This window comes from Calonectris borealis, chromosome 2 (assembly GCF_964195595.1).
Source record: "Calonectris borealis chromosome 2, bCalBor7.hap1.2, whole genome shotgun sequence".
Classification (NCBI taxonomy): Eukaryota; Metazoa; Chordata; class Aves; order Procellariiformes; family Procellariidae; genus Calonectris; species Calonectris borealis.
Genome location: NC_134313.1, coordinates 45,588,684 through 45,612,019, shown reverse-complemented (window position 1 = coordinate 45,612,019; position 23,336 = coordinate 45,588,684). Strand labels below are relative to the sequence as shown.

General features: G+C 40.2%; 1 long non-coding RNA gene across 1 annotated transcript in view; it reads left to right on the top strand.

The window, feature by feature from the left end:
- The window catches only part of LOC142078781 (uncharacterized), a 46,503-nt gene extending 39,149 nt beyond the window's left edge, over positions 1 to 7,354 (top strand). The window contains exons 6-7 of the long non-coding RNA XR_012672347.1: positions 628 to 711; positions 6,454 to 7,354. This is a non-coding gene — a long non-coding RNA (uncharacterized LOC142078781). The remainder of the gene's footprint in view (positions 1 to 627; positions 712 to 6,453) is intronic.
- The last annotated feature ends 15,982 nt before the right edge of the window (positions 7,355 to 23,336 follow it).

Here is a 23,336-nt window from a genome sequence, read left to right as displayed (position 1 = left end):
TCAAAGGAGTACAGTGCCAACTTTGTTGTGAGGCAGATGGTAGTGAAAAAGGTGGATGTGACTCTGATCATTTAGCAGGGAAATTAATTTATGTGATACTAACCAGCCTCCAAATTGGGTTTATTGGCTCATTACAGTTTCTCCAAAATGCCAAAGCTTTATGTTTTAAAGAAGCTGAAGGTTATTTTCAGGATATTTTTAAAAGAGAGAGAGAGAGAGAAAGGAGAAAATTGACTGAATGACTGAGGATCTGTATTAAAGGTAAGATGACAACTTTTATGCAACTTTGGATGAAGGACTTTGCAGATCAGCCAAGGAACGTTGAGGAAATTCTCCTTTCTGGTGGTAAAATGTGTTTTTATCCATCCTTGGCTGCTCTAATGTGAGTGTTCTTAGTTTATTGGCATTGTACTTCTGATGCGGATACACCTTTCATTGAACAAAGTAAACTAAATATACCATGGCCTAGCGTTAACAGCATGATAGTTATGTCAAAATTTCTATTTTGAAACAAAAACTTTTTATCCCCTTATAGCAGAATAACTCAGTGTCTATTTAGTTTACTAAAGAGAAGAAATTCAGGATGAAAGTTGGACAGGAAAATGAAGATTGTTGTTTACGTTTCAGTGTTTTATGTCGGATAGATAATCTTTATATGACACTTAAAAAGTTCATTCCTGGCTGTGGAGAACATTACAAAGAACATAGAAGGTAACTAATGGGCATACTTTATAGCTTTAATTTTACTAATTTCTGTTTGTGAGTAATAAATCAACGTCTATCCCCATTTCACCATATTTCTCATCCCACATTGGTGTGTTAACTTTTTTTCTCCAAGTACTACATTATATCTCATCATCAACACAAGAGTGCATATTTTATCACTGCTTGTTTCAGTCTGTGGTACACTGTTATCCTAAGGATGATTAGAAGCCTTTAGTACCAGCCTGCCTGAAGAAACAATTAATAGTGTTCCTAGATCTGGTGCTTTAAACGTCATGCTTCACTTCCTTCGAAGTAGTTATTTGTGCTTGTAAATGATCTAAGCTGAAGAAGATTTTATGTAATGCATTAAGATATACAATCTGATGAGATTTGTGAAGATTCCTTAAAATTTAGTCCTGAAGTTTTATTAGGCTGCTTTAGTCAACTGTTATCTTCAATAATTTTTTGACATTTCATGTAATATGCACACTACAAATACAAGACTAATAAAACACTAGTCTATAGTTTGGTTTTAGACCTCTTTCCTTAGTTTGTGTTTACCTTGGTATAAATTATTTCAGTGGTATAAAATTAATTTCCAATAGATTTTTTCAAGAACAAGTGGTATTTTAGGCTTTTTATTTTCATCACAATCATTTTTTCTAACTTTGTGGAGCGGAGACTTTAAAAATATTAGCAGTTTGTATCCAAACACACCTGCAGAGAAGCACCAGTCGTGATGTGGCTAACACTCCCAGATTAGGCTAACTCCTTCATATCCGTTGGATGGGCTTTTTATAGATCCTGTGCTGCAACCTGAAATTTGCAGGATGCACATGATTGCTCTAGCCACTTGAAACAGGGGCACTCTCAGTCCCCTGTTTTCATTTGGTGAGCGGATCTTTATCAGCAGAAAAAGAATCATAGAAAATTCCCAAAAAAGACAAGATGCTGAGAGCCAGAAGTCAGTTGTTCATGGCTTTTGAAGGTTTGGGGAAGGGCTACTTATATTATCAGATGACTTCAGGTTCGTTTTAAAATAATGGCAAAAAAATTCCGATGTTTTTTGGAAGTGGGAATGTTTCACAGACACTCAGATGTGTCTTCTATTACATTTCAGTCCTGTACTAATACTCATTTGCTCCAGAACAGATTGTCTGTAATTAGTTGAAATAAATACCTGCTATAGTTTAGAAAATCCTCCAGAAGGACTTGGCTAGAATGAAGGATTCCTAAATCCCAAATTGAGACCTAAAATAGTTCTCCCTAATCCTGGAGATATTTATGTTTGACAGCTGCAACCCTGTTTGACTTAGAAGTTTTCAAGGCAACTAGAGCTCTGTTTCTAGTCACCAGAAATGCTTTTAATTGTGCAATTCAGTGTGTCTCTGCCCAGAATATTGTTAAGATCCAAAAATTAAGTTTAACTTCACTTTACCCTGAGTCTGCCAGCCTGACTGGGTTTTTCAGAAAGTCTTGCTTGTGAGATGTCCCCACAAAACCAGCTATAGCAAATGGGAGGAAGTGGTAAAAGCCATGCTAAAGCTTAGAGGTCAGAGCATCTCTGTAGGTAACAGCCCCACACATCCTTTACAGGGGACCATCCCCTCCTCTAGCATTACATGCTCAGGATAAAACCTTTTTCCTCCAGTCCTGCTGCAGGTGGCAGCTGTATATCAGAGTGATTGAGGTGGTCGAGATACATTGGGCTAACAATAATTTCCTCCCTGTTGGTTAGGCTTTCCTTTCAATTACAGCTTAATCCGTCCATAATTTATGCTGGAGACTCTCTATCTGTTACAGTTGCCCAGCTTCTTCGAAAAATCAATATGGTTGTAAATTTTTAAAGGACAATTAGACACAAAGGAATTACATATGAAGCCCAGAGAAATGAAATGGAGCAAAGGAAGAGAAGGGCTGCTTATCAAACGTTTTCCAATAGTGCTATTGGATTGTGGATTAGCTCCCTGTGAAAAGCTCTAGTATTCCAGTGATCTGAATAAAATACAGTTGTGGTGAACAAGGGCTGTATGAGCACATCTTGCAACATCAGTTAACCCTGGCAATGAGAAAAGTGGGAATTATTAGCACTTGAAAAAAACTAATGCCCTCCTGCATCCCCCAAGACGCACCACAAGTAGGAAGTGGAAACATGCTTGGTTTATGGCTCCCCACAAAGCATTAATTCAAAACTTTATAAATATGAACACTCATTAATATTCTCTCTTACAGTAGTCAGCTACCAAATTAGAAGATTCTGAGGCTGAGTTTAAAATTTATGTAAAAAAAAAATTATTAGGGAAAAAATAAGTGTTTCAATAACCTAGGTTGGTGGTGCCCAAATCTTTTCCTTTTGCAATCGTACTTTTGATTGCTGATCCTGGTTTCTATCAAACTAGCATAGGTGGCTGAGAAGTAAGTGCTGCAGCTTTCTTTAAGACTGAGAAGAACATGTGTTGCTATCCATAGCATAGGCTTCTGTGGCAATACTTCTATTTTATTAAAGATTATCCAATTTTTCATCAACCCATCCTAGTAGTACTTTGAAGGACAATGGAGAGGGAGGAGAAGACTTGTTTTTTCAAGGTAGAGACATTGTGTGCCAACTGTCCAGACTAGAGATATCCAAAAGTGCTATCAACACAAAATGCGTCGCAGGACCAACCAGAAAGCGCAATTTTCCTCCATACCAGCTCACGGCATAACAACTTCATTGGTTTTTCCCCAAGTCAGAATGTTTTCATCTTGCCTTCGTCAAAAAACATGCAGGATGAGGCTTGAAAAAGACTTCTTACTCTAAAATAAAAAATTACTGAAAAGGTGAAAACAGGTAATTTTCAGTGCTGATCAGACTTCACTCCTCCTTGCCTGTGAGGTAATTAACGGCTGACTTTAAATGCTAAGATCTGAACCTCTCCAGATTTTGAGGTGGAACTTGAGGAATCCAGTAACCAGCACACAAAACACGGCAGATAATGGCTGACACTTTAAGGTGGAAAAAATGCAAATGAAAGGGCCTGTTACGTGAAATGCTGCAGGCTTCCTGCTTTCCCTAAATCTGTGGCAGTTGCAAGTGTTCACTGCCTAGAAAAGCTAAGCGGATGTACAATACCATACTCTAAGATCCCATGGGAACATTTTGCGGGATAGTATAATTGATTTGGTACTGAGTGTGAACCTTCTTGTTCCTTTCTTATTCAAACGTTAATATCCACTTGCAATACTATATTCTCATTTGATTAAAAAATTATCAAATACTTTAAAATCCCGTACACCATATTCTGGATGATCATCGTTTTAATAGATCATTTGTTAGTTAAAAGGGCTGTGGCATTTCATAAAGCCCAGACCACACTTTTCAGTGTCATCTAGTAGTCATTGCCACCCCAGGTTTTAAGTGACTATTTGAGGCACGTTGAAGACAGACTTTCAGAAAATGGCAACCTTTTATCTAAGAAGTCAGATCTGTTCAAAATGGTTACTTTAGGTACCCCAGAACATTTGCAGTGAGATTCCCAAAACATTTCGGTGATAAGCAGCACAGTGACAAGGTGTACTCACCATTTCACATGGCATCATTTAGGCACGTGGTCCAGCAAGGTTTAATCTCTGGCTGCAGCAGACCCGTGCTGATAACTCACAGAATTAGTATTTCTCCTTGTGCTTTACAGCATTGCAGATCTGGGAGCGTGAACATCCAAGGAAGACAGGCAGAACGAGGTGGGTTCCTTGCTAGTGCTGTAGGGAACCCTGTGCAGACACATCAAAGCAGCTCCCTGTAGAGCCAGCCAGTCTGCTGTCACTGCAGATATGCTAGAGCTAATAGAATGAGGTGCATCAAACTACCTAATTCCCACTGGATCAAGCCCAGTTCCTGAAGAGCCTTTGGTCTGCACTGCAGTCCATCATGACACATGTTCTGGGAGGATTCTTCTCTTCAGGGCAGTGCATGGTTTGAACTTGCTCCTTGTGCAAGTGCCATGCTTCAACAGCGCCTGTCAGTCTACCCCTGAAGATAAAGTGTCAGCTGCTGCGGGAGCCCTGTGCAAAAGTGGCTCTGCAGGACCCCACTGGTGTCCCGAAGTGCTGGTAGGAGAGCCAGCACTAAAGAGCCCAGCTGGCACCATGCCACTTTTTTTCCCAAGAAATTCTTGGACATCTCTACTCTTCCTGGTATTCTGCTGTTCTGCTATTATAATAGTATTCTAGCAGTCTGTGATCCCTTGTGCTTTTTGCAATATCCATATTAGCTCTTTCCACATCCCATTATTGCTTGTGCCCTAGTTCAAAATCACAGCGCAGGCAATAGTAGCTCTGAAGTTAATTTTGCTTCTTTAACCCCAAGAAAGAATATTAACCGTGTTTTTTCATTGTCAGGGACACATACTATCAAAGTCTTTAAACCTGAGTATATAAGGTTGACTGTTTGCTGACATTAGGAAAGACATGGGAATCTATTCGTTAGTGAGTTTTTTTCATATGTATCCTGGCTTCGTTAAATGGGCTAAAGCCAAATAAATTCTTGACTGTCAATCACCCATTGTCTTGGTTCATTACACAACCCATTTCTTAAGGCTCACCACAGCAGGAATTGTTTTCATTTTTGTTCTGCTAATGGAACCTGATTTGGAAAACTCAATGGAAGTCATTTAAGGAGCCTTAGCTTCAAATGAAAAATATGAAACAATTTACTTCCCGGTGGGGAAAAATGTGGGTTGGAGAAAGAAAAAGGCAGCAAAGCAAAAAAATGCAGAGAGATATAGCATCACAACTCAGTTCAGAGTGTGGGAGCCCAAAACACTGCAGGAGTAATCCATGTAATGAACCAACAGTCTGAGAAACCCACAGGGAGTTTCCAAAACATTTTCCCTTTGGGGAAGATAAAAATAATTTCCATAAGAATTATAGTCAGGGGCTTATAACCAACACAAAGATAGTATACTATGTTTTTAGCCAACTGTTTCTCCATTGTGTCTGAATAAAAGTTGGTAAAGCCCTGCTCCTGTTCCCAGATAATGGACTTTGTTCTGCAGCTCACACAGCAGAAATATCTTTGTTTCAAGTCCTGTTGTCACCCCCCTAAAAAGGGTTGCTATCTATCTGTCTATATATCTTAACACACATGCATATATACAGGTGACATAATACCACTACAATGTTTTTTTTTGTTCTGAGTTGAGCTTGACGAATCATTCATGGCACTTTTGAAAAGTTTTAATTCATCCTTTTCTCTCTTAATAAATTTCCCACAAGCAATTCTGTTGGGGTTTTTTGCATATTCATTTTTTTAAAATATTCCTTAGGATATGCTTTGCGGCAGAAGCAGGACATTCACTATTTGCAGTTCGCTTTCTCTACCTCTATAACTAGCTTTTGTTTTTAGGTTCGTGGATACTCAGCACTGTAGTATCAAAACGCCTGTGTCAACAAATTTTTCCTTTCAAGGATTAACTCTCAGAAAAAAGTCAGGAAAACATCACAGTTCTAAGGATTATAAAATTATGGTTAAACAGTTACATTATTACCAGTGAAAACAAAGTACAGCATTCAGTGTAACTAGGTTGTCAAGAGTTTCATCCATGTTTCTTGTGAATTCTGTGAATTACTATGGCTTTTTTTAAAAATAATGGTAGCACTGGAAATAACATGTAACATAGCCAGAATTTAAAAACCAAATAGGCGGGTTAGTCAAAGCCGGTGTTGAAAGAAAAGCAGTGAGCACTGAAATATTTGAATCCTTCTCTTAAGGTGGTGGCTGGAAACCATGAGGAGAAGAGTTTTAAAAAAACCCAAACCAGACTCTCTGCACTGCTTTCTGATCAACCTATTAAAGGCCAAGCAGAAATTCTTCCACACTCAGAAAAATGGGGAATTTCTCCATGTCCAACTCCGCCACTGGACTGACAAATCTGACGTTGAACTTCCGCTCCCTTGGTGAGGGCCCTCTTGCAGCTTCTCATACTGGGCAAGGTCCTTCAGTGTGTCTTTGGACTGTGACACCACCACCAAACCCCCAACCATCAAGTTTCTGCGTTCAGCAAAATCCAGATGGATTCATAAGTCGAAGATATGAGATCATTAACCTTGAAATCTGTTTCCGAACCTTACTTTGAAGTCTCATATTCCCAATTGTCAGAAAGTACAGGTAGAAATACTGCTGAAAACACAAGCAAATACTTTCTGTGTTTAATGCAATCAAGGTCTTTCACTCTAGAGTACCTGCTTAACTGTGGAAGGATACGTTGCCTGAGGCTTTGAACTGAAGGAGAAAGAGTTTGCAAAACTCAGTTATATTGGTATTAATAGAATACAGCCAGATGGTGCAGTCATCAATAATCTAAAAATATCCCTGGTGCATAGTCAAAAGCAAAGTAGCATGAAAATTTAAGCAAAAAAATTGCACTCACCAATAATGTCCTAAAAAACCTTTAAGGGCAACTCACCCTGTGTTTGCTGAAAGGTCAATGCGTACATACAGTGAAAGCCTTTTGCAAATGGATTTATTCAGAAATGCAGCGTTTTGAGATGAGAAGTCATTGAAAGAGAATCTTACCATTACCTGACTGATTTTAATGTTGTGTTCTTATGCAACTGAACTAGTTAGAATAAATATTTTATATAGTGGCTTTAAATGACACAAAATTTTTATTACAAAAATGCCCTTGTCCTCTTGCATACATGGCCTATGAGTCAAAATTCATCTGACAAGCCTGATTCATCACTCGTGTGGGTTTTGATGTTGTTTATAGACCCTTGTGCAGAACGGGCACTGTTCTGACTTGGTCCTGTTTGTGCAACTATTGGTACCTGTCTAAGGTACAGTGCTAGTCAAAAGCAACTTTTGTTTATATCTACAATGATATATATATATTTATATTTATATCTAAAGCTATTAAACTGCCATAACTTATATATATATATGATAGTTGCTCAACTAATATATACATATATATATATACACACATACATATGCTTGCAAGCAGTGATCCACCCTGTCATCTGCATAGAAATAGTTCTAGTCCTTAGCTGCTACATTTTTGCATTACTATGAACCTCTCCGTCTAAGTCTGTGGTTGGTAGCTGAATGAAAGATGGTAGAATAAGCACCATAGCAAACAGTTATTTCAATGTTCATTTAAATGCTAATAAGATTTTTAATATCTTTATAGACACTTATGAGCAAGTAGTCCACATGTAAGACTTAGCAATTAGTTAAGGCAAGCTTTAAATTTAGCAATATTAAATAAGAAAAAGATATTTACACATTTACACATTTTTAAAAAGCCTTACATGGTCATAATCTGGAGTTTTGGTTTTCTCTGGGCCCAGGGGAGGAAATGTCACCAAAAATAAATCAATTTTCTCTTTGCTAATCCCCAAAGAAAAAAGCTGATACAGCACATTTTTATTTTGTAAGCATAAGCTATTTTTCACTAACTCAGTCTTTTTGTAGTACATGTCAAAAGGCAAGTAGGATGGGTTTTGTTGGGATTTTTTTTCCCCCACAGGTATTCCCTAACAATGAATTTGGAAGCCTTTGTTCTACGCAAAGTCAAACATCTACTGTATGCCTTCAGAGATCTACATGCACAGGCTTTGTAAAAGAAAGAGTACACAGAATTTCTCAGCGCTTGTCAGCTTTTACGAGACCGAGCATCTCTTCAGCAACAAGAGAAGCAAATGGAACAAGGCATGGCAGGAGATTATACTTGTCAAGTGGAGGAAATAGCACAACTGCCTGCCACAAAGCCACCTCAGCCCCACGACTGCCTGTATGGCTCAAAGAGACAGCAACTTAGACCAATAGTGCTTAAAGCGGTGATATAAGGAAAGACTCAATAAATCTTCCTCTCAAGAGCAGGAGAAGATCTAAGAAAAATTTTGGTTTTTTTGTCTTGGCTCACTTTGCCCCCCTAATCTGTACTACCAGCCTTCTCACAGATTCGCCTTGGGTTGCCACGTGGGCTGCAGGAGAGAATGGGGCACATCGCTTTGGCAGTGGTGGCTTTCCTAAAGTGTCAAAAATGATCTTTAAGGGGAATAGACACCATGAAAGTGGGATGTGAGGTGGAGGTTGGAATGTAGAGTTTGGGGCACGCTAGAGATGACAATACATGTGGGATATTCACATACGCGACCATAAAAGGAGCCCAAATTAGTAAAGAAAAACGCCAGGTTTTAAAATGTTTGAGAGCTGCTAAGAAAGGCATTTAAAGGAAGTGAGTAGATATGTAAAGGCTGCTTTTGCTCAAGAGAGCAGGCAACTAAGCAATACTAAGACAAGATGTTCTTCCGAGCATCATATCCCACCACAGGTGCATCTTATGGAAATGCAGTAACACCAGAAGCATGTACAAAAATGAGAGTTGTGCTGATTTTCCAGTGGTTGTAAGTAACACCTGAATCTGGTCCAAATTTATCCAGCTCCGTCAATGATCTTCAACAGCTACTTCTGAGGATGATACTCACTTCCTTTCCTGAAAGCTATTCACTCCTTGAATCATTTCAGAGTAAGAAGGAATGCATCATTGAAGACAAAACACTAGCACCACCCGAAATGGAGGTAAAACATATCATTTTTATAAACCTTTATTATTTTTTCATACACAAATAAGACTTGGGGTTTTGGGAGTGTTCTTACAGTAAAATACTTCAGCAGTTATAAAACACCTGATACTTCTTTTTGTCATCACCCAAGAAAACAATTTAAAGGGCCGAGATATCCTCATTACCAGGATCCTTTAATCAAATGCCCAGACCACCCATCAGAGATACTTAGAAAATATATGGGGTTTATATGTTAAAAAAAAATTAGAAGGAACACACCATGTTTTTTTCTAAAGCTGATGAAAACCTATTCATTTTAAAGGGATTCATTGGAAAAGCCCAAACACCAATATGGTTTTGGGCCTGTTTTATGCTTCCTTTTTATTTAGACAGATGGTGATACTCTTATTTCTATGAATAATTTTTATTCATGCACACTTCAGGAATAATTTCACAAAGTTAACAGTGGTACTTCGGAAGGAAATCACTTTCCAGCATCCCCCTTTTAAGGGTAAATTTTTCAAAGATAAGTGACTTAGGATCCTACATCATTTTCAAAAGTGATTTAAGTCCGCCTAGCCTAGTTTCCTCACAGCCAGCAAGATTTAGGATTTGAAGGGATTTATTTAGATGGTTTTCAGCGTTGTTTGGCAGAGGAGCACAACACAACTCCTCGGCCGCTCGCAGCTTGGAATTTCAGCACCAACTTGAGTGCCTGTTTGCAGCTTGGGATCCCTACACGGGAATTGTTAAGCTCGTAAGAAAGGGATTTTCAGCTTTTTAAGGCAAACAGCTGAGCAGGGAGCTGCCTAAATTAGCCAATAGTGCAAGACTGAAGAATGGAGCTTATGTGTCTAAGCAACTGATGTGGTGCCAGTTTAGAGGTGGCTCCCCTCGCTCAGGATCCTTGGCTGCGAGCTCTCTGCTGGATGCAGGCACTGCAGCCAAGACAACTACTTAAGCAGCATGTGCCCTAGTTGTCAAATCCTCTGCCTGTCTTGAAGGCCATCTCTGCTGAGCTTATTCTATTATTCTTATTATCCCTCAGCCATCACATAGGCTGGAGTTGGGCTTTCCTTCCATCTAGAGGTGGCCTGTATTTATTTTTCTGCCTGTGGTCCTGGGAGAGAGCGTGCCTCAAGCATGCTGAGGAAAATGCTGGATGGGTAAGACGCTGATGAAAGGACTGTTTTGGTGCCCAGGATAAAACCCCCATGTCAGGGCTTGCAGGACCTCCGTCTGAGGCAGGGCTCGGAGCAGCTCATTACTGTGGTGCTGAAGTTGTGATTAGGCTGATCTGAATGTGTCGGATAGCAGCAGGTGGGAAGGTATTATTACTGATTTGCACTGATGGTTTCACTGTGATGTGGTTTTAAAACTCCCAGTGAAGCCTCTTCAGGTGCTTAACTTGGTCTTATGATCTGGCTCGAAGGAAATGAATTGTTTTTGAAAATGGGATTTATTATCATAACCTATTTATGCTGAGATCCCTAAAGGTGATCAGTATCATATCAGCATAAGTAACTAAACATTTAGGTATCCAAGTATTTCCGTGAATTTGAATCTTACATGCTTTAAAAAATCATGAGTGCCTATCAGCATCCTCTAATACCTAAATGTCCTTACAAACTTAGCCCATAACTCCCTTGAAACTTTGGTTTTTTTAATTGGAAGGAAGTTTTTGTGAGTATCTGAACTGCAGTTCACAGATTGAACATTGAATAATTATAAATATATTCAAAGAAGTTTAAAAAGAACTTCTTCTGAGTTAACTGTTAAGCTATTAATTATTGAGACAGCTGCACTTTCTGTTTTAAGCTTCGTTCTAATGGAACATGGCTTTATTATTTCACAGTTTGCTTTGAAGTCCTGCCACCTATTGGTTTATCAGAGCAATGATCAGATCAGCTGGATTTCTCCCTATGAAACCGCAAAGGGAAATGTATCTTACATCATCAAACCCTTAAACAGTAAGAAATTAATAAGTGATCAGAAGTAATTTAGCCCCTTTGCAATTGCCAGATAATTTTCTAGTGCTATGTTAGCACTCCATCTGGAAAAGGCAATTGCTAAATTTTAGTTTTTGTCCTTTCGAATTTGGAAAAAAAACCCAACCCTTTTCAAAGATTGAAACACTGAAGCCCTGGAATCTTATTCAAAGGATTTGTAGATTTCCCTAGAAAAGTGTGCATATGTTTATTGATGCAAAATAGATTTAAATATACAGATATGCATGCAGTACATTTGCTTGTTTCAAGCCAAGTTGCACATAAATAACTCACTTCGTAGCTGCAAACAGATCAATCATTCTGCCTTTATTTGCAAATGCAAATTCTTCTACACCACTAACACGCTGCACTGTGAGAATATTTTAGAATTCTCTTTTAGCTTATGTTATCCTGGTACCACATTACTTTCAAGGTCCTTACTACACACTCAAAAACTGTTTGTAATGTCAAGAGCATTTTGGGAATGACAGCAGAGCACAGACAGAAGCTAAGAGGTACGTGAACAGTGCAGGACAAAAGTCTAAGGAGTAAGGAGTAAGCAAAAACTGTATGGAAGCAGCGGTAAAAACTGGGTGAAAAACTGTTTATTTCTAGACCTTCTGATACTGAGATTTTTGAAATTTTGTTAGGAAAGTGAGAATTTTTCAAGACATAGCTGAACCTGCTTTTAACCTTAACTTTTCTTAAGGCTTTGTTCAGGAGATGCTTCGCTCTTGGATAGTTACCTTTGCCTCCAATACCTGATTTCTGCCTGGTGTCCTCCAGGGCAGAATAAAACAAATAACCACCCGAGGAGAAGAGTTTTGCATCTAATGAGGGGCAGCCAGCCAGCCAGCCAGCCCTCAGCTTTCCCTTTAGTACCAAAGCAGCGTAGGCAAGGAGGATTGTGCAGAGGAAGCAACGATCAACTTGTCACAGCTGCAACATAGACTGTATAAAATAAGGCGTCATTGTCAACATAGCTTGCCCGGACAACTCAAGCAAGTTGTGTTGTGATTATTCATGCAAAAGGGTCTGGATGGAGAAGACAAAATATTTTAAGAAAAGGGCTTGAAAAATATATCACCAACAAGAAACTTCCAATCTGTTAATGGTTCTTTAAATATTGGGGACAAGAAACTGCTTAATTCACAAGCCTTGCTGTCTTCTGTTCATTATTTTGTGTACCCAAAAGAATTCACTAAAGTGCACTCCACACGATGACAGTGTGACAAGGGCCAATTTGTGAATAACTTGTCAACAGCTTGAATGAAACTCTAGAAATCCATAACAGGTGCTCGATAGCTATAATCGAGTGACAGATGGATTAGATACATGAAACCACAACAAACTGACTAAATGGGAGAGGGAGAGAGAATGAGGGTGAGAGTGGGGGAGGTTCATTAACTATAGAAGAGAGCAAAAATACATGAATTATTAAAGAAGCGGCATGAGCCAATTTGTGTGGATGCTTCCTGCTCATCATCTTCAGCAGGCCTGGGAAGAGGAGCTGCAATGCCAGCTACTACACACAGCAGCAATGGTCTAATATCTTGACTCTAGGCAGGGATGTACCAGAGCTTGGCACTGGCCTTGATTGCAGAAATCATTGTTATATTTTGGTACACGCATAAAAGCTGATTCAGCAACGTACTTCAGGGCACGCCTTGATGCAAGCGTGTGAATATGCCATTAAGGTCAGCAGAACAACTGTGTTCAACTCACACTAACAGGTTTATCATCTTGCCGAATTTTTGTTCTCTGTTGCGGGATTTAAAATACAAGGGGATGAATCCTAGCTACTATAAATTGCTACAAGCCCCCTGGAGCCCTGGGGACTGCTGCCATAAGAGTCTTGAGTGCCGCTCAAGGACACATCCGTGTGCACGGGCAACGAGGGACCAGAGCTTCTCTGCAGGCTATAAGCGAGGGGGTTGCCATCCAGGCCAAACCTGGGCACTGCAGATCTGTCCCTGTGCCAGCAAACCCAGCCTGCCTCTCCCGGGAGCCAGAGGCTGCCTGCACCCACCCCGTAGGCTTTTCCCGGCGGGGGGCCACAGCGCCATCGATGCCTGACGTCCTGTGCTTTAAGCACCCAGCGTCATCGGCAGGTGCCTGCTGCTCATGCATCTTTGTGCCCGGTATGTCAGAAAATTATATTTAGGCTCAGCAAGGACCGATCCTCCTTAGTCCGTGTCCAGCCTGCGTCTTCTACCTGGCCCTGACTGCAGGCAGGAGCAGGGCTCTCATTACTGCTCTTCAGCTCACTCTCTCTCTCTCTCCAATGGGTTTTCCTTTAAATTAAATTTTTTCCTTTAAATTAAGCCTTCCATTTCCTTATTTTCCTCCTGTGCACATCACGTAATGCCACAATCCCAGATTTGCAATCATTCTATCCAAACAATGCTTTTCCACAGCTACCTATTAAGGGAACAAGCAAAACCTTGACAGCTGGTTTGCTTTTATAGAGTGACCTATCGTTTTTTTCCTCACAAATCTTGCTGTGCCTAGTATCTTCCCTTAGAGAAAAATTCATGAAATTTTGGAACCTGGTTAGATAATGAATAAAATACAGTTACTGAATATTTCAGGTGCAAAAACCAAGACTTGCTGTTGGTAAAAAAACACTAGTAACTTGATTTCTCTTCACCACAGATGTCATGTAAACACATGAACCAAACTGCTGCTTAGAAAAGGAATTTGCTGTGTAGCCATTACTGTACCAGAAACCCCTGTGATAATAAAATACAGCCATTTTACAAAAGGATACAGGATTTGTGTCCTGACATAGTTTAATCTTCTCGTACTTTGGCATAATTCTTATGTTTTATGATATATTAACTCCTGCCATAGCCCAAGCTGCTCTGTTTACCTGGTGTGAGACTGTGCTCTCTGGCTGCATGGACAGCGATCCCCAAAATGTCACACTAGCACACTCATATTCATATGTTAACCTTGAAACAACAAATGCAAAGTGTCAGAATTAACCCAAGGAAGGCACTGTTTCATAGCTGAATGCCTTTCAGCTCCTAGCAATGAAGAAGAAAGTTGCGCTCATAGATCCAGAATGTAGGGAAAAGGCAGTCCTGTACAAGCACACAAGGCTTATGCATTAATTAAATCCCATTTTATCTCATTTAAGCTCTACTTCATAGGCTTTCTGTGGTGCATAGCTGCTTGCCTTGGGTGAGAGAAAGATCATTGTAAGCTTCCTTCTTTTCTTTTTTTCTTTTTTTCTTTTTTTTTTCTTTTTTTTTTTTTTTTCTCCTGGCTGCAATAGTGTTCATATAAAGATGTGACCAAGAGGCTGAAAGAGCATAAGATAAAAGATGAAAAGATCATGAGCTCTGATAAGGACACTCAACTGTCACCACTAACCTGGTGGTAAGTAATGATAGTATAATGGCTAATGCCACTGCCTAAGATAGAGCAGGCAGGCACATGTAATGAGCAATAAAAGCGTATTAAAGCAAATTGCAAATCCATAGAGAATCAGTCACATTTCAGTCTCTGGAAGAGTTTGGGTGCCCGGGGTAGTTCTTAACCATTGCTTCTGTAGAAGCAAAACTGAGACTGGAAAAATTGACCTTAGAAAAAGTTTCCTGCTCAGTAAGTGGATTTCCTAATCTTGTTCAGATCTGACTAAATGTTCCTCTATTTTGGCTGAGAAACCTATGTTATCTATATTAGTCTTGGATCTAGCAGGGTTGCCCTGTTCCAAAGTTAAAAAAACCCAAACTGATTGCATGCTCTTCTGACTATCCCTCCTTTGTAATGCACACTGTAATTATCACCATGTAGAGAATTTTGCCTGTCTACTCCACAGCTGTTTGTGGGTGAAACTGCAACTCTACGTGAGCGAGTACACAGATGTTCAGCTATTGAATCACTTCTTTGCAACCCAGGCCTGACAATTATTTGGATGTCAGTGATCTTCAAGCATCTGATCCAGTGTTAGCTTTCTTATTTTGAGAAGTCAAATCAAACTTTGGCCTTGTGGATTTTAAAGAACTGAAGCAAAAAAATGAACCTCCATGACAATTGTGTAGACTGGGAGAGATTGGCAGTTGCACCCTGAAGCTTCAAGGAGATGCTTATTTTGAATCTCTCTGCTTGGCCTAAGCTTTTTGAGGAACATCAGTAACACAAAGTAGGCAATGGGCCACTTTCACTGGAATGAGCATTTATTGAACAAGCACTGGACAATGTTTGGGGTTTTTTTTTGTTTTGTTTTTGTTTTTTTTTATAGCTGGTAAGCCAGGTACAAAAGCTCTGTCTGAGCTCCCCAAGACTTTGTGAATGGTTGTATCACTGATTTACACTTAGGATCTCACTGAGAGCATCCTAGAGACCTAGAGATCTTGCTTAAGTCTGCTGTTAACAGCAAGATGAAAGGATTATTAGTCCCCCCATTTCACGGATGGAAGGTGAGAGAGAAGAAGCACCAGCTTCACAGTTGCAGATTCATGCACTTCTATAAACAAATGGCAGACAAATGCCTGCACAAATCTTTCGCTTCTCCATAAATAGAGGTGAGAATTTGCACATGCACCATTTGCACATAGTAAATTGTTTGAAGTATAAATGGTATTTAAACCATGCAGATTTGTTTTTCAGACTCATCCTGTTAAGAGACTTCCCTAAGATCTGTAGGTTATAAGTGTTAGAGCCAGGAGCAGCTGCCAGGAGAGTACCTTTTCCCTGGCATCATGAGAGCAGCTGTTGAAAGAGAAGATGTTCTCTTGATTGGATACTATAAACAGAAACTAGAGACAATCTGAAATGCTTCACATTCCAACTTTTGCAAAATCCACTCACATAGATGATTAACCTCCTAGTAGCCCATATGAACAACTGAAAGACTTCAGAAAGCCATTACTTTAGCTTAAATAACTTTTTACTTTAGCTGATCTGACCTGAGGACATCAATTTCTCCACTGTTTGATTTGGGTTAGTGCTTTCATCTTGAGCCAGAAGGGAAAAGGAACAGAAATGTCACACAAAAAGTTTCCTGCATAATCCACCATCTTCCCGGCCAACTTGTGTACACAATTTCTAGGTCAAAACAAAGGAAGCATGAGAGTACAGTTTTCACCCAAAAACATTTCCTATAGAGGTTGTGTCTTCTGGGCAGAAAAAACCAAAAGCGTTATAAAACCTTCCATTAAAACACTCATTCTTTATTATTAGCATGTGTCATTGATGTAGGGATTCACCCTAAGTAAGGACTGGGTCTAGGTTCTTAATTTACAGAAGTTGTTTTTAAAAGACCATGAAGCCAACCATAATAAGCGTAACCAGACCTCCTTATATTTAAACCTGAAGTTGAAAGCTGCCCTTAAGCAAAAATCCATGTGCGAGTTGTAATTTCTAGGTCAGTCTGAGACCTGGAATAGCAATACTTTGCTGGATCCTGTATTTCAGTGTTAGAGCCGTTCCCGTGTTACTGGGGTGCATGCACAGAAGTGCGTGAGGGTATATTAGGAGAGGTGATGCACAAACTTCATGTTAATTTTCAGGTCTTCTGCATCTTTCTGGGATACGGTAACTTACTGACTGGCTTTGATATTGCATCTTACTCTGAAGTGGACAAGAAATCTAAAGGATGAAAGACCTGAATCAGATTTCAAAGATAAGTATTCATTCCATAGGGGAAAGAGAGAGAGAGTATTAAAATTTTGGAGGCTGAACGCTTGTGCCCCCAGGCCAGTGCTGTACGTTCAGCAGCAGGCTGTCACACCCTAATTGCTAGTACCCCTTTGTGAATCAACATCTCCAAGAAGCCAATTCTCCGTGATGCTTCTTTAATATACATCTTCTCATTTGCCCCACGTATATTTCAGTTTGCCATCTGATAATTGGAATTGTGTGGGTAGCAGCCGGTACCATCTGGCTTGTTAATAAGTAGAGGATAAAAATGTCTAATGCCTTGCTCTACATAAATACAAGAATTACCCTACAAATAAACAGCTCCCTAAAACCTCAACTGATGAGAACAAAAGAAAATAGTGTGGTCTTAGCTCATTAAAAAACCCTGAAGAGAGAATGAGAGAGCAGTGGGAAAGCCTCATCACTTCCCATCTGAAGTTTTAGTGTAACTAAAACATATGGGAAAAATAATGCAAAATTAAACGTGATAATGCACTTTTCACACCAAAACATATTGGGCCACTATACAAATGATGCAATTAAAAACTGCTGCCTTCAGGAGCCAAAACCTAAGCTGAATAAGTATGGTACAATTAAAGTTTTTGATTTAAAACCAGTGAAAGATTCATCATAATGAACCTCAGAATTGAGATAATATGACTTGGGGGCATCAAAGCCAAGCTATAGAAAGCCACATGTCCTACAACGTGGAGTTAGAATTGGAAGACTGACATCAGCAGATTTTAGGGCACAGAAAGGCTTACAAGTTCATTTGCATGTGAATGGCCAAGACCATGCAAAATCTTGCATGTAAACAGTGCGGTATTGTAATCAATACTTTAATTAACAGGAAGGCAGTGCAAAGCTGTCTGCATTGGGGAAATAAACTCTGATCCCGTAGGCTGGATGCGAAAGCCGCGCTGTTGTATTTGGAACCTGCTGGAACTTGTACAGCGCCTTATCTGAAAGGCCTCATACGCATCGCGACAATGTCCTCTAATCTGGTAATAAAAAGGGCATCATGAACGGTGGCAGCCAGGCCCAGCCAGCGATGGCTGCAGTCACGCTACGCTCCCAAGATGGTGAAAGGAGATTTAAGCCTCTTGCAGAGAAAAAAAAAAGGGGTTGCCTCCAGCCTGGCCTGGGTAGGGAGGGGGGGAAAGCGGGGAAGCGCAGCTGGGCGGCCGCTACCTGGCTGGGGACTGCAGCACCCGGGGAGGTGCTGGGAGGCCGAGGAGAAAAGGCGGGCAGCAAGCACCTCGGTTCCTCCCCCGCCAGCAGCCAGCACCAGGAAATGTCAGCCTGCGAGAGCAGACGCGCTGGCGGTTGGCGTTGTGCTCTGCCGGGGAGTTTCCGCAGCGAGGCTTTGCCTGCCCAGCAGGGGCTGTGAGAAATATTCGTCTTCATTCTCCCAGACCTAAACCCGCCTCGGGGTGAGTCAGAGCCCAGGGGTAGGGTGCGTTTCCCCAGGAAGCAGGGTTAGTAACGCTGCTCATGATGATACCGTAGCAAGCTGGAGAGGGTATTTAGTTTGGCAAAATGGGAAAAGACCCACATTTGGAAAACGGCCCAGTTCTGCACTGGGTGGAGCTGATGTAGCCTGGCACCCGACGGACTCCTGTGGGCTTCTGCCCTGTGCCCCTGACCCCGTCACTCTCACTATAAACACAGGAGCTATAGTCACTGCTTGCCTACCTGCTTTCTTGCTCAAGCATTTATGCTCACGCGTAAGACTGGCACCGTTTACATCCTTTGACACCGCACCAGGCGCAAGAGTGCAGTTGTCTGGCCAGCCTTGCACTGACTCTTGCTGCTAGTCTGGGTTGTACATCGTGCTGATCAGGAGCCGGCCCTTGCCAAACAGAATCTGCAGCAGCTGAGCCTCCCTCCTCTTCCCTCTTACGGTGAATCATAATTTTGCTCTCATAGCAATCAGCTGATTTTTCACAAAATCTGTAGGAGCTCCATTATCTCAATAAAAATGCTTCGGCTTTTATAGCCTTTGCTTCTGTTGTTTTGAAATTTAGCTTCTGCATTTTGAAAATTTAGTTTCAGACTGACCAGCAGCACTAACTGGAAGATATCTTCAAGGGAAACAATGTAAGAAGCATAGGAATAAAATGAGGACTGTAATAATGCCTTAGGAGGGGAAAAAAAAAAAGAGCTAAACTGAGATGATGGGCTGTACGTAAGAACTGATAGCGTTTGAAATAGCGAATGTGGGGATTTCTAGTGAACCTGTGGTGTACAGAGCGGAGCCAGTTCAGGCAGGCAGAGGAACTCAAGAGGGGGCAGCAGATCGAATGCCTTAGCTGGTACCTGCAGTGCCTCTAAAACGCAGGGGATGAAGTGATTGCATCAGAGTTATAATGACTGCCATCACGGTGTTTAATATATGATGCGGTGTTGCAGATATCTCTCATCAAACACAACAATTACTACCGTGAAATTGATAGCGTACTGCCAGTCATATAATAGCTACTATATTGGGTGGTGGAACAGGTTGCCCAGAGAGGTGGTAGATGCCCCATCCCTGGAAACATTCAAGGTCAGGTTGGACGGGGCTCTGAGCAACCTGATCTAGTTGAAGATGTCCCTGCCCACGGCAGGGGGGTTGGACTGGATGACCTTTAAAGGTCCCTTCCAAACCAACTATTCTATGATTCTATATGCTCTTACACATGTGCTCTGGCTCTTTTTCCCTCACTGTATGTTCATGCATGTACTGCATGCTCCTATGGTGTTGCTCATTCCTAAGTCTTCAGTCTTCTTGTTTCACAGGTGTGAAAACAGAGCTAGAATCAAGTGTCTTGCCCAGAGTTACCCAAAAGGCTGAGTAGAGCCTACAGCTGGGTTTTCTGAGGTGCCATTTTGTCTCCTGCCAGCTGGGAAACGCAAGACGTCCCCTCACAGCCTTCAGCACCGATGCTGTACATGCCATGCCTCTGCCACACGCATCTGTGCAAAGAGCTCAGCTCTTCAGTCTATGGAGACAGCACTGCATTTTTCTCTGAAGGAATTCTATTTACACATGTTTTCCCGGTAGATTTTTATGAGATTTTTAAAACCTTCATTCCTTCCCTAAAACCTTTTTGACCAGACATCAGGATTAAAGAAACTGACTCTGTCTCCCAGTTCTGGGCAATTCCCTCCTAAGGGAACTAAGCTCATCCTGCTTCTAAAGGATCAAATGAATTTCATCCCAATAAATTTGAAATCAGCATAGAACCTGGCTCATAATCCAGATTTTGCTTATTGTGTCACAAGTAAGCAGGGGGTGCACATGAGGTGGTACATATGACTGTAATTAAAGAAGATTGCAGGCCAGATACTTTAAGCCCCAGCTCTAGCTTCAGCAGCAATGATAGGGAACTGTTTGGACAGATGATAGCTTCAGTTAAACAAAGAATGAGGCTCGGTCCTTTGTGCTTTTTTCTTGTTTTATTTTCCATCAGAACCGTAAAAACAGTGTGTACAGACAGTAAACGAGGAGTTTGGTAAGGGTCAGAATTAGACTTGGGGTAACATCAATGATGTTTTATTCTTCAATACCTGGGATGGGTAAAGTACCCACCTGGAATTGTATGGTGCACTGTACATGCAAATAGGTGTTAACAAGATATATATATAAAAATTCTAAGAAATAATAATATGAAAACTTAGTAGCTAGTCATTTGGATTGGCCAGAGAAGGGAATTTTGAAAACGCCCTGCTTAGCAAAAATAGCTGTGCATTTAGCTTCTAAAAATGAGGCCCCTTCAAGGGATGTAAAGCTGGGCACCAAAATCTGGTGCTAGGCATCAAAAGCTGGTTTGGAAAAATTATGTGCAGTAACAGTTTTAGGAGCAGATAGCAGCAACCTAAACAGTAAGTATTATCACATAACTGAAAAGTCCTGAGATTTACTCGGACAATGTCCCTGGGAACATTCGTTAAGAATGAAATGCAGTTGAAGCAATTTGTATCATGAAGTCAGACAGGAAATCAGACTAATCCTTGATGAAATTATGTGTAAGCTTGGCTGTCTAAGACTTACTAGAGCAAAAGAGACAGAAGAAAACCAAGCCAGAATGAGATATTGAAAGGTACTGAAACTAGGTCACTGTCCTACATTACAGAAAAGCTAAATGGAGTTCTACCATCCCACAGTATCCTGAGCGAGATGCGCAAAGGACTTTGGTGCAAATCTTCTAGCAGCATCCAAGTTATACAGCTGCATAAATCATAAAGAATCTGTAAGCATAGCAGAAATGCCAAGACAGGTAGAATATATAGCACTGAAGGAACACGGGAGGAAACAAAGGGGATGACTTCTGTCATAACTCTGCATCATTGCATGATAACTAATTCCCATCAAGAAATCCTGTGATTTATAAAAAAAAAAGAAAAGAAAAAAAAAGTACAATATGAGTAGGATGAAGGGGCTAAGAGTGGAAAAGCCATGACATAATTCGATAGATACACTAAGCCAGCAGGAAAGAAGAGGTGCTTAATTAATAAATAGAAATAAGATTGCAGTAGAAAACAGAACCTGTTTTCTACACCGTAGACTCAAAAGCCTTCATCATGATTAGTTAAGAGACAGGATAGGCTTCCTGATCTGATAGGACAGCAAATGTTGACTGTTCTTTCTTCCCTTCCTCTCTTTGACATTTAAAGCTTCAATTCCGTTCAAGTTAATTCAATCAATGGAATTTATATATTTTTACTGCATTAAGCACTTTCCCCTCTTCTAAAGGCATAGATACAGAACAGTTGTTAAAAATGGAAACTTCAGAAGATGAAAATGGTTTGAAAGGTTATTTCAAGCACAACGTTTTTTGTTGTTTTGGTTTTTTCCCCCTCCTCATGGCTTATGTTAGTTTACTAATGAATACGGCTTAACTGTTTACATTATTCTTTTTTAATGGAGAAAGACCATCATTTCAGCACTGAAATAAACATTATCAGAGCAAGTTGTTTAAAGATAAATGCAGTAACAGTCTTTAGGTAATAATAATTTAATCAATTAACTGTGGATATCATATTTCCTATCCAAAACCAGTAGAAAAACTGTTTCTTTGCTCACAGTCCCTGTCTCAGATTTCTGGAAACATTTGAGAATAAAGCATTGTTTTCTTAGGTGTATGTAGAGCCTAACATCCTCATACCACTGTCCTCCCCCAATCTTGCAAACAGCAGATAATCAGAATTAGTATAGATCTTTAAAGAATGAGCTGTGGGGAGCTGCCCGTCTGACGATAAGGCCTTCTAAATTTGTAAGTTGAATTTAGGCGCTCAGCCAAAATCAAAATGTTGGCCTCAGTCTTTATCTGTTTAACATTAAGGCACCTTGCTAAGGGAGACTTGTTTCTGCTTCATCTGTGATGTGTGAGAAGAGACTATCCCATTAGCACCTGCTGACCTGGAGGTCTACAGCTAAAGTGAAACAGTAAGGACCCTGAAAAAATATTATTTTATATTCATTAAGATTATTACTTAAGTAATTATTAATTGCTTAAGAACCAGTTCATGCTGTCCTTGGATAAGTGTCCTAGAGCAAAGAAAACCCTGAACTTCAGTGGAGCAGAGCTTGCCAGGACAGGTCTGTCTCCATCCCAGTTCTTTGCTGACTCTACAGCTCCAAACTCAGCAAGATTTGTGAGTATCCAGGATTCATGTCATGATCCGAATTTTGAACCTCTGCTCTATTTAAATGCAGGACATGTCAGTTTTTCTAGTGTCAGAGTCCATTTTGGTTATCTAACTATGTCTATTTAAATAAATAATTACCAGCTGCTTTATGGGCTTTAAATTTACCTTATTTTCTAAATGAAATTTATTCTTGGTCTATCCATGGGAAGTTGGAATCTGAGACAAGAAATGCTCCTGAAGCCATTAGCGTGCATCCTAAATAAAACTGGCCTGTTTTCGCCACGATGAGCAGTGAAAAAAGAAAGTCCATTAGATACTGGAAATATTGTCTTTCTAAAACCAGCAGATTTTTATCTGTGCAACGTCTAAGCACTGCAAATCTCAGCAGAATATTGCACTGAAACAGTGGGCGGTTCCGAACTGCTGGAAACTTTACAATGGCTTTTATGTTTAAACATCATTTAGCAGCTGTTAAAGGTCAGCACAAATCCTGTACTTTATCAGTATAAATGAAGTCTAAAACTGCCAAGAAAAGAATGCATTAAATAATGCGGTGATTATTTTCTTGATTTTTTTTCCCCTTCAGAAGTGAAAAGGACCTTTTCAGCAGTTCCATTTTTCTCCTCCTTATTTCAAATTGACAAAGTAAAACACTAATTAAATTATTTATACCAGAAATTTACTTACAGGGATGACACATTTTGTACACAAAGCGAGTAAAACATCTGATACATTGTATAGTGCCAGGTGCAGTTAAGAAAGTGTAATAAAAGTCGGCATCTAGAGGCTAAAAAACCCAACAAACTTGCTGCA